Genomic DNA, 17,490 nt, shown 5'->3' on the forward strand with positions numbered 1-17,490 from the left:
AGCAGAAAAGGATATTGATTGAAAGTGGCCACATTGGTAAGAGGAATAAAAAGACCCACTGGTCTCCTCCCTCAAAGTCCATCTTTAGGGTCCTAACATGAGGCTTAGGTTTAAATAGGGGGCAAGAAGTATGCACAGCTAAATAGTCCAGGTCCAGGTCTGGGCCTGGTCAAGGTGTACTTTGGCCCATCACCACTGGATGACACCAATCCCCCATCACCACTGGATGACACCAGTCCCCATCACCACTGGATGACACCAGTCCCCCATCACCACTGGATGACACCAGTCCCCCATCACCACTAGATGACACCAGTCCCCATCACCACTGGATGACACCAGTCCCCATCACCACTGGATGACACTAGCCCCCCCCCCCCCCATCACCACTGGATAACACCAGTCCCCTCATCACCACTGGATGACACCAGTCCCCATCACCACTAGATGACACTAGTCTCCCCCCACCCCCCATCACCACTGGATGACACCAGTCCCCTATTACCACTGGATGACACCAGTCCCTCATCACCACTGGATGACACCAGTCCCCCGTCACCACTGGATAACACCAGTCCCCATCACCACTGGATGACACCAGTCCCCCCCCCATCATCACTGGATGACACCAGTCCCCCCCATCACCACTGGATGACACCAGTCCCCCCCCATCACCACTGGATGACACCAGTCCCCCCCATCACCACTGGATGACACCAGTCCCCCCCCCCCAATCACCACTGGATGACACCAGTCCCCCATCACCACTGGATGACACCAGTCCCCCCCCATCACCACTGGATGACACCAGTCCCCCATCACCACTGGATGATACCAGTCTCTCCTACAAGGTGGTAGGTGGGGTTGTTGGAACCTTGGGAAGTCCCTCCAGGGAATAAGCTCCCTGCTCTGCTTAACATCAGGGCATCAGCTTTCTTCCTCTCTTTGCACGGGATTCCTGGAGGAACTTCAACTTCTTGGGGGTCCATTGGTTCAGTAGTTGGACAGCCAAAGGGAGACCTAGGTCTCTCTTGTTCCCGCCATGACAGTTACCTGTTGACAGAACTGAGGAGTGAGTTTGTGTCTGTTTTGGAAAATGTTAATTGGTGTCCGGACTGGTTTCCAGTTACTGTGTTTGTTTTCTCCCTGCAAGTGTTTAAGAATTAGGCTTCCTCAGGATTTAGGTGGATTGAAAGGCAAGTGGAATTATCTTACGTAACCGAATCCCCAAGGTTCCTGGAATTGTTTGTGAATAACCAAACATCATCTGAGCTTGTCCGCTAGCTGCAGAGTTAGATGAATGCCTCCTGTGTGGGAGCACAGTGGGGTTGTGTAGAATTGGTTTAGGCTTTGCCTGTTGTTCAGGCTTAGTACTCTGTTTGTATCTTCAGTTGGGGATAAGTGAAAAGATGACTCGCTTGTGTTAGATTCACATGGGTGTCTGGATCTGGTGGCTTGAAAGAAAGTGTCCCCATTGGCTCATAGGGAGTGGCACGATTAGGAGGTGTGGCCTTGTTGGAGGAAGTGTGTCACTGGTTGTGGGCTTTGGGGTTTCCAGTGCTCAAGGCAGGCCTGGTGTCCCTCTCTTTTCCTGCTGCCTGCCAGTCAAATGTACAACTCTCAGCTACCTCTCCAGCACCATGTCTGCCTGCATGCCGCCGTGCTCCTACCATGATGATAATGGGCTAAACCCTGAACCTGTAAGCCAGCCCTAATTAAATGTTTCACTTATAAGAGTTGGCATGGTCATGGTGTCTCTTCACAGCAATAAAACCATAGCTAAGATACTGGACGACTGTCCTGAAGACTTTATAGGAACAAGGTTAGAAGTTGCTTCTGATAAACATCCCCTCTCTCTGCCTAACAGTGTCAGCCAGTATAATACATGTCTGAAGAACTTGTGTTTACTGAAAGAAAAATCCAGCTCAGATAATTTGTTATCTGGACAGTTATGTCTATATTGTTATAGAAACAAGCCTGTTTGGAGTTTTGCTTAAACTTGAGTCTCCTAAGGGACCAAGGTTATTATTGCTTTAGTCATGCAAATTTCTGACCTTGAGGTGGTGAGTGAGTGAATGAAGTATTTTTTGGGCTGAGGCTGTAACTCAGTCACAGAACACTTTCCCAGCATGCACCAGACCTTTGGTTCAGTCCTTAGCCCCTCTCAGGTAGTGCCCTCAGGTTCTGACTGACTCTGTTGACTCTCTGACCTACTGGATGGAAGCTTATAGACTGGAGGGTGCATTCAGTGGCAGGAGCCTGGGGGCCTAGCTAAGAGCGTCATTTTCTCTAGGACATTAATTTCACGGTAGTTCTGACCAATGGAAATTCAGTGTCCATTAGCCACAGCTCTGAGACACTTTGAAGTAAGGAAACGGAGGTAACTACAGCTGAGGAATGGATTTCAGTGGCACATGATTGACATCTAGAGACTAGAGATCCAGAAGAGGAGGGAATCTCAGTGACGGTAGGAAGAACATGAAACCCTTGGTTCCCTAAACCTAAGAGTGACCAACACGGACAGTTTACCTCTGCGTGAAGCTTGAAATAGTTTGAATAGGTTCTTCCTTGAAAAGCTACATTTAAATGAAATTCTTTTATAAATTACACCAATCCCTATTTTTAAATCTCAGTAGGATACTCACTACTTGCAGAAATCATTGATTTTTACTGTGTAAATCCTGTATGTAAATATATTTTTATGGATCACATTGACTTACATCAAACTCCTGGATTGGGTATTTCAGTTGATGCATTTTCTGACTTAGAAAATGAATACTGCTTCCTTTTCCTCTCCGTTTGTGTAAAGAAGAACTATTTAGTCCCATTTCCCTTCCCTTGCCAGTAATAGTTCCTTTACAAGGTTTACCAAGGTATAGGGAGAGAGTCACAAATCCATATTTTGACAAGCTTAAAGTCTGCAGGATTTGAAAGTGTTTGCCAGTCGAAGTGCAGCTTAGAATAAGTGTCGGAGGAACCAGGATTGTCAATCACATGGGCCTGTTTTCTTCAAGGGAAGGAAATCAGTGAAGCCTTTTCACCTGGAAGGCTTGAGGAACTGTTGTCTGACAACCTGGTGATCCTTTGCTAGTCTGTTAAGGGGCCAAGCTCTACCTGAGTCCCCTCCAATATCCTGAGAACTGTTTAGGCCCTAATCCTGGGCTTTGTCTCTCCATGAACAGAACTCATCCCTATGAAAGATGCCCCATGTACTTTGCATCATCTACCACTAAACTTTATCCTTATGCTTATCACAGATCCTACCTCTAGGTCCTAGCCCTGAGCTCAGTTTATCAGCCAATAGAACTCACTCTTATTGCAGAGGTCACAGGTGATTTGCTACTCTTGCTAGGGGGTTTCTATGTAGCTATACCTAAAGCTTTGCCGTGATGATGGTCATGTGGAAACAACTTTTACTATGCTTCAGTGTGTAAGAAGAATAAACCACAAGGTCAGACTCTGGAACAGATTTTGACTCAGTGTCTGCAAAGATGGTACTGACTCAAGTTCCATTCTTCACCTCCCGTGGATGTCTCCTTGCCAGCTGTGAGGTTTTCAAGGGGAAGGAGGGACTGTGCTGATATTTGCCTACAAGTCTCGTCTTTGCTACTTTGGATATGTAGTTATTTAGTTTGTAAGATAGCATTTATGCCCCACTTTCTTAGTTATGTGTTCTAGCCAACTTTATTACATAGACCTGACTGTATCTTTCCTGTGGTTTAATACATTTATCCACTTGTTTGCATCCCACCCACCTTCTACATGTACACAACAGGGTTTTATTTACACACCATCTTCTCTCGGTGTATTTCGTAGGATTTTGTTTATATTGTATCCACTAAGAAGCATATTTAGGGGCTGGAGAGCAGGCCTGGTCAGCGAAGTGCCTGCTGGTCATGCAGCTGAGTTTGGATTCTAAGCACCCACATCAGGAACCCTAGTGCTGGGGGCTGGGTGGACAGGCAGATCCCTGGAGCATCTAGCTGAATTTTTCAGCTCCAGGTTCAGTGAGAGACCCTGTCTCCAAAATGAAGGTAGAGGGTAGTAGAGGAAGGTGCCTGACATAAATATACCTCTGGCTTCCACATGTGCATGTATGAATGCGCGCGCGCACACACACACACACACACACACACACACACACACACACACACATCCTTATCTCTAGAAGCTAAGATAATGGTTGTTAGTTGTTTATTTTAAAAATCTGCATCAGCAGCACATGCGCTCAAACATACCTCTGCAGTTGGCACTCCAGGCTGGACCTCAGTGTTGTCCATGGATGGCTGTGGGAGATTAAGACTGTACTGTTTATGCCAATGCCATATGTTTGTTACCACCTCATTCTATCTGAATGGATCTGGCTTCCAATTAGCACAGGCCAATTCTTTTGAATTGAAGCCTGAACAAGAAGTGTGTCCAGGATAGATATGTAGGATTCCATTGTCTTGTATTGCAAAGCAGAGTGTTGAAACTACTATAAGCAAAACTGTAGCACCATTCTGACATAGGGATTTCTGGTAATAATCAAGTAAGATTCTCTGAACTTACTAGTTTCTTTAAGAGAGAGAGGCGGGGCACTAAGTATAGTTATATGTTTAGTGGGAAAAATTAAATACTGTGAAAACTTTTAATTTATCTACAAGTAATGAAAATGACATGGTCTCTGAACTGAGTCATTTTACGAATTTGTATAGGCAAATCTTTCAGTTGTAATGATGAAGTCAGTAGGATGAGAATCTTACTATGTGGCAGCCACAGAGTAGAGAGTACTTTCTAGTTGTATAAACGCTGTTTGTGTTCCTTTGTTTGGAAAGAAGATGGATATATCAGAGCCTGGCCATCAGCAGAATTTTGAATCCTTCACAGACATTGACTTCATTTTATAAGTGAGTAACCTGAAGCCCAAAGGAGAAGCTTGAAAGTATTAAGCTGCATGGCTTGAAAAACTTGACCTAAGCAATGTAAGGTGTTTCTTCCAATTAGTCTAAAAGATAACAGCTTAACAAACACAGCAATTTTATCATTAGCTGTGTATTTTGGGTATTTTCTTGTTTGCAAGAGTCATGTTGTATTTACCTCAAGAAAAGATTAGGATGTAGGGATGTGAATCTGAGGATCCCGAGAACATACTGGGGGCTGGTTGATTTCTGTGCACACTTGGCCTGTGACATCATGTCCCTCTTGACCTTTTACCATGCGTCTAGTTCTTGTAGACTTACACGTATTTGGTTCTTGAGGCAGATAACCTTATTGGTGAAGCCCATCATTTTAGGTGGTAACAGGAAACCATGGCTCTTGGCCATTTCATAAATGACTCTTTTTGAGTCAAGAATTTTTTCAAGTTCAGTCAGCCATGTCTGTGCATGGGGTTGTATCAGGTGGTGCAGAAATGGCCATTGAGAGACATCTGGATCTGAGTGTAAAGCAAAATTCCCCAGGAAGAGTAGATGAGTGATACCCTACATGCTCCATGAGAAAATTAGTCGATTTTTGGTTTAAAACATTTTTCTTAATCTGCCTTGGGAATGGATTTTACATATGCACACACACTTTCATGGGGTGGGGTTTGGGGAGAGGGCAGTGCCCAGGACTGAACCTATAAACATATGCTCTGACTCTGAGATAATCTCAGTCATTGATTTTCATTTTGTCCTGGGCAAACTGGGCCTGTTGGTTCATCTGATATTCTTTTTTTTTTTTTTTTTTTTTTTTTTTTGGTTTTTCGAGACAGGGTTTCTCTGTGTAGCTTTGCGCCTTTCCTGGAACTAACTTGGTAGCCCAGGCTGGCCTCGAACTCACAGAGATCCGCCTGCCTCTGCCTCCCGAGTGCTGGGATTAAAGGCGTGCGCCACCACCGCCCGGCCTCATCTGATATTCTTACGTGTTTGCTATCTTTGCCTCTTTGAGGAACATAAACATTTGTGTGGGGGTCATTGGCACAGTTTGTTACCGTAGCTTGGTTTGCTAATTCATGTGGAATTTTCCTTTGAAGATGTTACTTCAAAGCGTTTCAAACGTGCTTTGAGTGACCAGGTTCTCATTGTTCTTTCAATTTCTGGTAAACACTTATTCTTCTCCATGTCTTGAAAGAACTTGAAAAGAAACGAAACTGCAGTTTGCTTTTAAATCCCTACCAAGGAGAGTGCCAAAATAACCTTCCTGGTGTTACTGAAACACAGTTTCTTGAGGGCAAGAGTCGGGCTGCCTTTGTGCTTAAAATGCACAGACCCTGGTCAGCACATGGTAAATGCCTATGTGGTTGTCTGCTATCAGTTACGTTAAAGCAAGTTAAGTTTCTCAGTTCACTGGTGAAACCATCTCCACTTCAGAAACGTATTGCTATGTGACTGCCTTTCACGTCCCTGTAATGCCATCTCTCTCCTTTCTGGCCTAGAGAAAGTGATGGAATAACTCACAGTAATGGATGAGTTATCTACCTGATCTTATTTGGTCTTAATTATTTTTAATCAAACTATTATATGTAAATATATATATATGTAAATTTTAGATTTAGGTAGTTAATTACCTCTATATTACATCTGAATATTAATGTCTTCTATCTTACAGTTCCCTTTAACAAAAAGTAGAATTAAAAATTGTTGATTCATTTAATTCTCCACCAACTCTTACCTATTACAGTCCAAGCAGCTTCCATGTGAAATTAGTGACACTGCCTCCCTCACCAGGAGTCCCAAGAACACAAGTTATATCACACCCCATAGCCCATAGCCCGTATACAGTCCAACGACAATAACTGTCTTAGAAACAAATCTAAGAACCTTTCCTTTTGAAGCCAAGTTCTTTCAAACTGCTCCCATCAAATTGGAGGCGTGGCATGTTACTGAGGTCATTCTAGCAAGATATGGTGCTGAAAATCATTTCAGCGTGTAAATTTCTCGGTGAAGGCTTCTGGAACCAAAGGCATATTTGAGCCTTTAAAAGGTAACACAGGAATTGAGGTTTTACTTTCTGGAAAGGTCAGTGTTGATAAAAACAAACCCCTTTGAGATTGTGGACAGAAGTTCTAAGGAAAAAGCCAAATACACGTTAAAGATTCTGTGAGGTCAATGGACTGATTAGAATCTTGCCGTTCTGGAGCCAAATCCTCTTGGGCTCTCGGTAGCCCCCTGAATAGTTGGCTAGTCATTGCCCACTTACATGTTTGACCATACATCATTTTGGAATCATTTTGGAATATACTAACAGATCACTAGCTTCATTTGTGACCTCCTTTTACTCTACCACACTGTCACTACTTTAGAACATGGTATTTGGGGCTGCCTGATTTCATTTCCCTGAGCCATAGCCATCCATATTTGGTTCATCCTAGAACATGAGAACTGTGTCTTCTTCATCCCATTCTTTGTCCCGTATATAGTAGTTCCCATCAGTGAACCACAGAGGAGGGTTTCTTGGCCTCTTAGGCTTGCCTCCTGGGTTCAGATAAGGTCCCTAATGGAGTGGTTGTGTTTGTTGATGTTGTTTATATGCTGTTTGTTGATGTTGTTTATAACCTTGGTGATGTCAGTTTGTCACCTCAGTGTGACCCTGCCATTTGCCCAGGGAAGTGATGAAGTGCCTTTTCCTTCCTAGAACTTGGTCACTCTTGATGAGAAGGAGTGCTCCCAGGTCACACTCCAAATGCATTAGACCCAGGTGTGTCCGTTTTGTGTTATTCAGGAACATTTATTTCACCATTTCCCAGAGCACAGTTGGTTTCACTCTTTCCTTAAGTGTGCATTCTATCTCTCTGGAGTCCCCTTGCCCCAAATCTTTTCCTTCAGTTCCCACATTTTAGCAGGTTTCAGTTACTAACTCTGTCTTCCTCTCAGGGTACCTCTGCTCACAAAGTCAGCTGTTCTTTCCTCAGGTAAAAAGGAAGGAAAGCCAGTTTCAGAGGCAAGCTGAGAAGGACTAAACCGTGGAGTACTTAATAAAGCTGTGTATTTTCTTTTACAATCCAGCCCAGCTCCTCAGGGAAGAGAGTGCTCAATATTCCCCGGGAGAAGCGTGGCATTCTGGGAATTCTGGCAGTCCCGGGAAAGCTTGGGAGAAGACACCCAATTCATCCCTTGCATGTTCCCTTGGTTAATCTCCAACAGCTAAGACTATATACTGAAGGGGAGATGAGGCACTCCTCGAGGACACTGGGATGTTTTCCCTGTGAAGAGGGCTGGCACCAGTTGTAGGAGCTGGCAGCAGGAAGCCTTGGGTACTCTAGAGTAGTAGTTCTCAACCTGTGGGCTGCCATCTGTTTGGGGTCGCGTATCAGATACCCTACATGTGAGATCTCTACATTACAATTCACAAGAGTAGCAAAGTTATAGTTATGAAGTAGCAACAAAAATAGCTATACGGTGGGGGTCACCACACCATGAGGAGCTGTATTAAAGGGCCCAGTGTAGGAAGGTTGGGAACACTGTTCTACAGGGAGACTGGACCTTTTGGCCACGAGAGCTAGACTATGCCTGGCATGTTTCAACATCTTAGGAGAAATGGCAGAGGTTGTTAAGGCTGTTTTTTTTGTTTTTTGTTTTTTAAACCTATTACAGAGAAGGGATGGATGGCCTGGTTAAGCTGTCTTCACTGGGATGCTAGTGACCAGGTTAAGCTGTCTACACTGGGGTGCTAATGGCTTGGTTAAGCTGTCCACACTGGGGTGCTAGTGGTCTGATTAAGCTGTCTTCACTGGGGTGCCAGTGGCCAAGTTAAGCTGTCCACACTGAGGTGCTAGTGGCCAGGTTAAGCTGTCTACACTGGGGTGCTAGTGGCCTGGTTAAACTGTCTACACTGGGGTGCTAGTGGCCTGGTTAAGCTGTCCACACTGGGGTGCTAGTGGCCTGGTTAAGCTGTCCACACTGGGGTGCTAGCGGCTTGGTTAAGCTGTGTACACTGAGGCGCTCATTGCCTGGTTAAACTGTCTACACTGGGGTGCTAGTGGCCTGGTTAAGCTGTCCACACTGGGGTGCTAGTGGCTTGGTTAAGCTGTCCACACTGGGATGCTAGTGGCCTGGTTAAGCTGTGTACACTGAGGCGCTCATTGCCTGGTTAAACTGTCTACACTGGGGTGCTAGGTGTTAAAGGAAGAAATCAGTAACTTCATATTTTGTCTTTTATGTTCTTCATTTTTTATTTTATGTTCTTCATTTTTTAAGTTCTTTCAAGCCAGACTCTTAATTTGCACAATGTATTGTTTATAAGAAAGCTTGTTCAGCTTTTAAAAATTGTTCTAATCAAGTGCAGTCTTAGAAGGAAAATGTGGTTAAATTGCTCTCGTGCTATCACAGGTCTCTATTATTATTCACATTGTTTCCCTCCAAGAAGAGTAACTGAACTTGGCTTGTATCAGGCTTCAGAACCAAAGCACACTTGCTCCATGTCCACATCCTCTGTGCGTGGCACATAATGGTGACACGGTGGCATTGCCTCTCAGTGTTGCTTTGGAGAAGCCACTGCCTGTTAGCCAACTAACCGACCAACCGGCCAGCCAATCAGATGACCCCCCTGCAAAGAAACCTTGGCACTCCCCCATGAAAGAGGACTGGAAAGGGCTGGTCCTACCATTGTGAAGGAGAGCTTGCCAGTGTCTTACAAAGTTCTGGGAGCTTTCATTTTTTTTCCTTCCTCAGCTGTGGCTCTTAGGTCCACTCCTTTCTGCTCTGGGATCTTTTCCTTCTCCAGTGTGTTTTTCTTGGGAGCAAACCACCAGTAGTAAGCACAGAGGCATTTAAATATTGCCACACCAGGATTCGAAGGAGTAGGAGAACCCCCACTCGCAATCTTCTGTGTGTCACTGGGTCCATGTCTGCAATAGTTTCTGCCTTACCTTAAAAAAATTATTTTTCCCCCTCACCGGGTGGTGGTGGCACAAGCCTTTAATCCCAGCGCTGGGGAAGCAGAGGGATGTGGATCTCTGTGAGTTCTAGGCCAGCCTGGTCTACAGAGTGAATTCCAGGACAGGCTCCAAAGCTACACAGAGAAACCTTGTCTCAAAATCCCCCCCAATATAAATATAAATATATATATATATATTATACATATGTACATATATATGTAATTATATATATAAAATTACATTTTTCCCCTTTCCTTTATTCTTTCTAATCCCTCCCATTCATTCTTCCCAACCATACTCTGAAATTCATGGTCTCTTTTTCTTTAATTATTCACACACAGAGACACACTCTCCCCCCAAAAAGACACCTGTTTATTCTGTGTAATGTTACTTGTGTGTATGTGATCTCAGGGTTGACCATTTGGTGTTAGATAACCAATGTTATCTAACATTGTTAGGGGGTTGTTCCCTTGGGAAGACCATTTCTCCTGTTCTCAGCAGTCCCCAACTGAGTTGTCTGTAGTTCTTTTTGTAGAGTTGGGCCTCTCCCTTCCATGTTAGCGTGTCTGCTGGTGTCATTGTTGTTCAGGGCTTGTGTAGTTTCCCATTTTTAACTGGATCCCAAATGAATGTTTAAAGCTGCAAGGATAATTGGGGACTTGCACTCTGTAGACATTCATTGATGTATGTCTGGTCTACGTAGTTACCTGCTTGTTTAGTCCCAGAAAGGATTTGTCTTCACAAAACACCTCCATTGCGAAAGCAAGTCTGCCTCTTAGACCAGGCTTTCCCCATGCTGAGTCTGACGGGGAAGCCCCCCAGGGTGCTCTCACTGCCCTCACGGTTCAGCTGCTGCCCTCATGGTTCTGCTCCTTTGGAATGAGTGCATCCAAGCCTCCTTTGCTTCCTGTCCTCAGGCTCCTTGCTGACAAAACACTTTTTACCATCATGCAGAGAGAAGGGACCTCAATACCTTTAGGGAGATCAGAGTCCAAAGAGCTTGAAGCTAGAAGATGAAAGTGTCACTGAACAGTTTGAGACAGACTCAGGGCTTTTCATCATGAAGCTAGAGCTGTCATGGTGGGCACAATAACCCAAGTAGTTCAGTAAACTTGAGTTGGGACCCTTTCCCCTCTCTCCTGGTGTAACCCCAGAGAAGTTATGTAGCCTTTGAGTTGTCTTCATCTGATTAGGTTGTGGTTTCGAGGCTCCCTTCCGCACCCCACCCCATTCTTTCAGGGATTGAATGTAACAGCATATCACGTATGACAGACAGCCTGTGATTGTGGTTGAGGTACAATTTTATATTTATCATTGAGGATGCAGGAAGGCCTTTTAAAACACATATCCTGGCTACCACACACAGTCTTTTTAAAATGTAGTTACTTTTTTTTTCTCAAGTGGCATAACAAAAACTTCCCTTTTTGAACTATGTTCCCGTTTTGACCCCGCTTTTTGAAATTATTATAAAAAGGAAATATTCACAGAGGCTTGGCATGTTGTTGGAAGGTGGTGTTCTCGGGGTTCCTCAGTAACTTGTGTTCATGCGCAGCTTCGTGTGAGGGACACTGTGTTCTTCTGGTGTCTCTTGTTGCAGAGAGGCTGTAGGAGAATAATACGGCTATTTCGCAGGTTTCAGAACGAGCAGTTACTGGGATGGAGAAAGGTTTCTTTTGACTGCTCTCCTCCTAGGTACAGAGCGCTAAGTGTGCCTGCTGTACAGAGATGGCCACTGGGATTTTTGGTAATTTGTACCAGTGGGTTCTGAATGACGTCGTGACTCTTCTGGTTTGATTGACTCTAAGGGCAGGGACTACCCAACAGATCCCATATCCAGCCACAGCCACATGTGTTCACTCCTGTGGACACTCGTTTACAGCATCAGTGGCGCTGGGTACAGCTTGGCTCTCCGAACTCAGTCGCACTGTGGAGGGAACCACACTTAGGCCTTTGCTCTGGGAATTGGAAGGCCAAGTGGAGGGGTGCACTAGTAACTTAGTCTAGCTTCCACCACATGTAAGTTATGTTATCTTTACCATAGAGTTTTTTTGTTTACCTGTAGAAAGGAAAGCAGACCGCCTTTGATGTTCTCCTTTCTTTCCTCTTCCTCTTTCTCCCATGTTATCTTCAATAATAGAGTCTTGCTTCATAATGGGAGGACCTTTCCCCTGCAAGTCTATCAGGAACAACTCCCTTGTCAGACAGTCTCTGGAGACCTTGTCATTGACAACCCGTTCGCCAGAGCACTGTCATCCCCAGCGTGGCAGTATCTTCCTGAATAGTATTAGCTATCAGCCAACTAGCCCCCACCCCTGCTCTTTTTTGTCCTTAAAATGTTTAATTTTGGTCCAGTTACACTGAATTCGCAAATTCAGACACTTCCCTGAGTAATAAGGATCCCAAGTAACTTTACCTCCAGGCAGGACCAGTGTGTTCAAAGTCAGCTTTGTTTTGATTTTTCTGTTTGTATGTATGACAGTAATACAAATGTTTATTCATTTTTAAATGCAGTTTATTTAATGTATTTATTTTGAGACTGGGTCTCAATTTGTCGGTTGGTTACTTAAATTTACTCTGTTGCCCAGACTGGCCTCAGACTTAATAGTTTTCCTACTCAGTTTCTTGAGTGTTAAATTAAAAATAAACATGTGCCACTATGCCTAGCTGACATTTTTCTTAAAGGTACATTTTCTCTTTTTCTGTACTTTGTTGATTGACATACATGTTTCTTGTATTTCATTATTCATACATACATGTTGAAAGGGTCATGCTTGATTTAGTTGTGAAAATCTGATGGAACAGGATGAAGAAGCATGCCTAAGCCTTTTGTTCAGTGGATTCACATCTGTGTGCAGGTTCTTTGATCACACACACCTCTGTGTGTCCCAAACTTATCCCCCTTAGCTGCTGTTGATTGTATTATGATAAAAAGGAAAATATAAACATCTCACTACCCCTTTTATGCCAGAGTTCTAATCTTTATGATTTGAAAAAATGTGCTTGCCCATTGTATCAATTTCTATAGTAAGTTAGCAGTTAATCTGGATGGAAAGGGGATAGTTCATAAGGTACATGACTGGAAATCTGAGGAGATGCCTTAGATGGGTCTGGTGGGCAATGTTGTCCTGACACCAAGCATAACTCTGCTTGGTTGCCTAATCACAACTTCGTCTCTCCACCAGGATAACTGGGGTGAAGTTGGCAAGCAGGGAAGAACATTTATTTCTCAGTGGACAGATAAGGAGGGGTGGTAATGACCTTGTTTTTTTCTTATAAGCAGCTCATTGTATGAAGAATGTACTTTAATTTACTTATTTTCTCCTAGACTGGATGGAAGACTGATGAGGAAAAGTAACAGCATGACTGAGGTAAATGGATGTTTAATTCTTTCATGTTCTAGTGTCTATTCCCTGTCTTCTGAGACGATGTAAAGAAATGATCATGACAAACTTGAATATATAAAGATTACTGAGGACTTCAGTGAAGCAATCAAACACACATTCCACTTAATTAATTTAGTTATATATGTATATTGGACAAGCATGTATTTATACTTTTCTTCCAAATATGTAATACATAAATTGCATTAGCCTTTTCATTGTAAGAGTCGTGTTTCAGAATGTTGATTGCACTTCCCACAGCGTGGTATAGTGTGTTAGCTGTTTGCCACCAGACTTTTCGGACTCTTTGTATGATGCTGGCCCCTGAATCTTGAGTCCCAACTGCAGGTATCCATTTGTATAATGGAGGACAGTTGCTGGCTTCCTTCCTCAGACTGGTAAACGGCCAGGACCTCCATTTGGAACAGTTTGTATAACTGCTTTTATGAGCTCAATATTTTTTTCTCTCTTGTTTCCTTGTTCATTTTATTTATTTTTGAAGTTGTTGCATATACGTTGGTGTCTTAGTTAGGGTTACTATTGCTGTGATAAAACACCATGACCAAAGCAACCTGGGGAGGAAAGGATTATTTCAGCTTATGCTTCCATATCTCTGTTCATCACTAAGGGAAGTCAGGACAGGAACTCCAACAGGATAGGAACCTAGAGGTAGGAGCTGATGCAGAAGCCATGGAGGGGTGCTGCTTACTGGATTACTCTGCATGGCTTATTCAGCCTGCTTTCTTATAGCACCCTGGACCACCAGCCCAGGGATGGCACCACTCACAATGGGCGGGGCCATCCCCTATCAATCACTAATTAAGAAAATTCCTTACATGCTTGCCTACAGCCTGATCTTATGGAGACATTTTCTTAACTGAGGTTCCTCCTCTCAGATGACTTTAGCTTTTGTCAAGCTGATATAAAACTATCTGGCACAATTGGTTACTAGTTTCCCCTGTGGCTGCCCTCTGACTGAAGATAGACTTCCAGCTCTTTTGGTTATAGTCTCTGGTATTCATGTATCTATCTTTTCAAAACACAGAAGAGGCTTTAAGTGTCACTTCATTGGTTTCTTCACAAATGTTAGATCTCTGTCCTATTTCCTGTTGATTTAAAGATGACCCTTGACTGTTAGGATGCACTTAGCATTCCTGCCCCCCCCCCATTTATTTTTGTACTTCTTTTCTTCCTCTACTTTCTCCTTCTCTCCTTTTATGGGGGTGGAGAGGGAGTGTGGGCTTACACTGGCCTCAGACTTAAGAGTCGTCCTGTCTCAGCCTCTGGGATGATTAGATGTACACCGCTCTGTCCAGATCTCCATTTGTCTTAGTGCAGCCATGTTCTAGACTGCATTTAAATATTTAAATATTTGCTAAGTTATGATAATTGTTTGGTTTTGGCTGAGTGTTGTGATGTATGTTGGCATGCACCAGCCATTCTGCTTCCTAGTTGACTGCATGGGGGTGTTTTGTGCCTCTAGGAAATGGTTAACACTTTTCTTCATCCTAAACATTCAGAATTCCATGCTGGGGACTCCCTTCCACAATCCCGCTCTCCTTTTCCCTCCCTCCCTCCCTCCCCCCCCTCCCTCCCTCCCTCCCTCCCTCCCTCCCTCCCTCCATCTCTCCCTCCCTCCCTCTTTTTCTCTGGTATTTGTAGTTTTTCACTTAGCAGCTCAGTTTGATGATTTTCTTTCCCTCTTCTGTTATCGAAGTCAGAAATGATGGATCAACCATTTCTTACACTGTGTGATTCTGACCTGCTCCTCTGTCTACCCTTTCTTATTTCTCAGAACTCTGTGATTACATTGGGCCCATTTAGATAGTCTAGATAATCTCCCCATTCACTTGTTTTGTGATTAAAAAAATACATCACATCATTTACTCTCTTGATCATGTTAGTATGAGGTAGGTAGTGTTAATATGCATCTTGTTTTATAAAAGATTTGAGACTTGCCGGGCCGTGGTGGTGCACGCCTTTAATCCCAGCACTTGGGAGGCAGAGGCAGGCGGATCTGTGTGGGTTTGAGGCCAGCCTGGGCTACAGAGTGAGTTCCGGGACAGGCACCAAAACTATACAGAGAAATCCTGTCTCGGGAAAACAAAAAGATCTGAGGCTTTTTCATCTTGGAAAATTATAACTTACTGATGGAGTAACAGGTCTTTCTCTTTCTCCCCAACCCCTGGAAGTCATCATTCTTTCCCTTTTTTTTCATTGGAATCTGTTGTAGCATCTCTTTGAGGCTACTTGCTTCCTAATGACCTGACCAATCATGCATGTAGCAGCACATGATAGAATTTCTTTTTAAGGATTGAATACTATTCCATTGACAATGCAACCACATTTTCCTTATCCAGTTATTTGTCGATAGACATATAGTATAGTGTCTTCTATTCTTGGTTATTGCTAAAACTGCCACAGTCAATATAGGTATGCAAATCTCTTTAAAATCTCATTTTCAGTTATTTCAGATATATTCTATAAATGGAATTACTAGATCATGTGGCAGTTCTCTGTTTAATTTTTTTGAGGAATTGTCTGTGTGTTTTCCCTACCAGTTGTAACATTTTACGTTTTTAGGAGTGTATAAGGGTTCCAGGTTCTCCACTATCTTGTCAACACTTGTCATTATCTGTTTTTGTTAGTAGCCATTCTAATGTGTGGGAGGCCACATCTGTTTGTGCTTTTGACTTGCTTACCCTGATTAGTGATATTGAGCATCCATTCATGTACAGTTGACCAGTTGTTTATCATCCAGGGAGATGTCTTTGAATTGAAAATTTTTGGTTATTTGGGTTTTTTGTTGTTGAGTGTTAAGAGAGATCTTTACATTGGGCTGTTCATCCCTTTCAGATACATGGTTTGCAGATGCAGTTTCCTGCTCTGTAGCTTGCCTTCCATTCTGTTGATGTCTCCCTTTGCTGTGCAGAAGCATTTTCATTTTGTTTAATCCTGGTACATTTTGCTTTTGTTGCCTGGGCATTTGATGTCACATCCAAGAAATCCATTGACAAATTACATACCCTGAACCTTGGTTCTTGCATTTTCTTCTAGGAATTTTAGTTTCTGAGCTTACTTTTTACAGCTCAAATCCATTTTGACTTAATTTTTGTAAATGGTATAAGGTAAAAGTCTAAACGTGTGTGTGTGTGTGTGTGTGTGTGTGTGTGTGTGTGTGTATAGACTTTTAGGCAGGCTGCTTTTTTTTTCCAGGGTTATTTTGGTCCCTCTGTCCTCAGCTCTGAGGGAACCTCAGAGCCTGTGCTTTGGCTCCTCAGCCTCTGAAGTTGCTCTGCTTTCCAGCAGGCACAATGCTCTTGGTGTTCATAATCTTCTGTGGTGTGGCTTCCGTATCTTCTGTCTTTATGGATTTGTCCTTATCTTGCCATACTATCATTTTAATGAAGACTTGAAGGAAAGCAGAGGGAACAGGTCAGTTGTAATGGCTATCCACAATCCCCAAGTATTGCTTTTAAAAGTTATACTTGAAAGACTTGAAAAAAATGTACTCCAGAAATAATTTACAAATCCATTTTTTCCTTTTTGTTTATTTTATTTTTTTTATTTTTTAATTTGTCTTGTGGTCCTAGGAACTGAGCCAGGACCTTGGGTATGCCAAGCAATTGTTCTGCCACTCAGCTTCATCCTCAACTTCTTTGTTTCCTTTTTGGGAGTCATTTGACCTGTGATGTGCCAGGACTCAGAGCCAACACTAGCAAATTTACTTTCCAAGTATTATTTTAATATCAAGGTAAACTGAGACTTTTGCCATATGAAAAAGCAGTGTGAATTTATTATTTCCTTTTTGAATTTATATAATGAATAAATGTATATCTCTATATTACATTATATCTCCATAAAACTTTAGCCGAATACTTTTTACAGTGGTAAGAGGTCACTAGGTTTTCAAATTGTTGTCTCACGCTGTGAGTTGAGGCAGCTGCTTTTTCTGTGACTGTGTTTCATTATTGCAGGTCAAACATGATCTCCCTCCTTCCCTCCCTCCCTCCCTCCCTCCCTCCCTCTCTCCCTCCTTTCTTCCCTCCCTCCTTCCCTTCCTTCCTGAATGTGTGTGTGTGTGTGTGTGTGTGTGTGTGTGTGTGTGTGTGTGTATGAGAGAGACAGACACACAGACAGAGAGAGATTGAGAGAGGGTCTCACTATGTTGCCTTTGCTGCCCTGGAACTTGCTCTGTAGACCAGGCTGGCCTCAAACTTACAGAAATCTGCCGGCCATATCCTCCCAAGTGTTAGGATTAAAGGTGTACGC

The 17,490-nt window shown here is 43.2% G+C and overlaps 1 protein-coding gene across 7 annotated transcripts in view; it reads left to right on the top strand.

Annotated features, from left to right (window-relative positions):
• The window catches only part of Sgms1 (sphingomyelin synthase 1), a 267,072-nt gene that overhangs the window by 134,272 nt on the left and 115,310 nt on the right, over nucleotides 1–17,490 (top strand). For 4 of the 7 annotated variants that reach the window (XM_059258958.1, XM_059258956.1, XM_059258951.1 and 1 more), the window contains exon 3: nucleotides 13,164–13,206. The exons of the other annotated variants lie outside the window; for them this stretch is intronic. The gene's annotated coding sequence lies outside the window, so the exon portion shown is untranslated. The remainder of the gene's footprint in view (nucleotides 1–13,163; nucleotides 13,207–17,490) is intronic. 7 annotated transcript variants of the gene reach the window in all.

This window comes from Peromyscus eremicus, chromosome 1 (genome assembly GCF_949786415.1).
Source record: "Peromyscus eremicus chromosome 1, PerEre_H2_v1, whole genome shotgun sequence".
Taxonomy (NCBI): Eukaryota; Metazoa; Chordata; class Mammalia; order Rodentia; family Cricetidae; genus Peromyscus; species Peromyscus eremicus.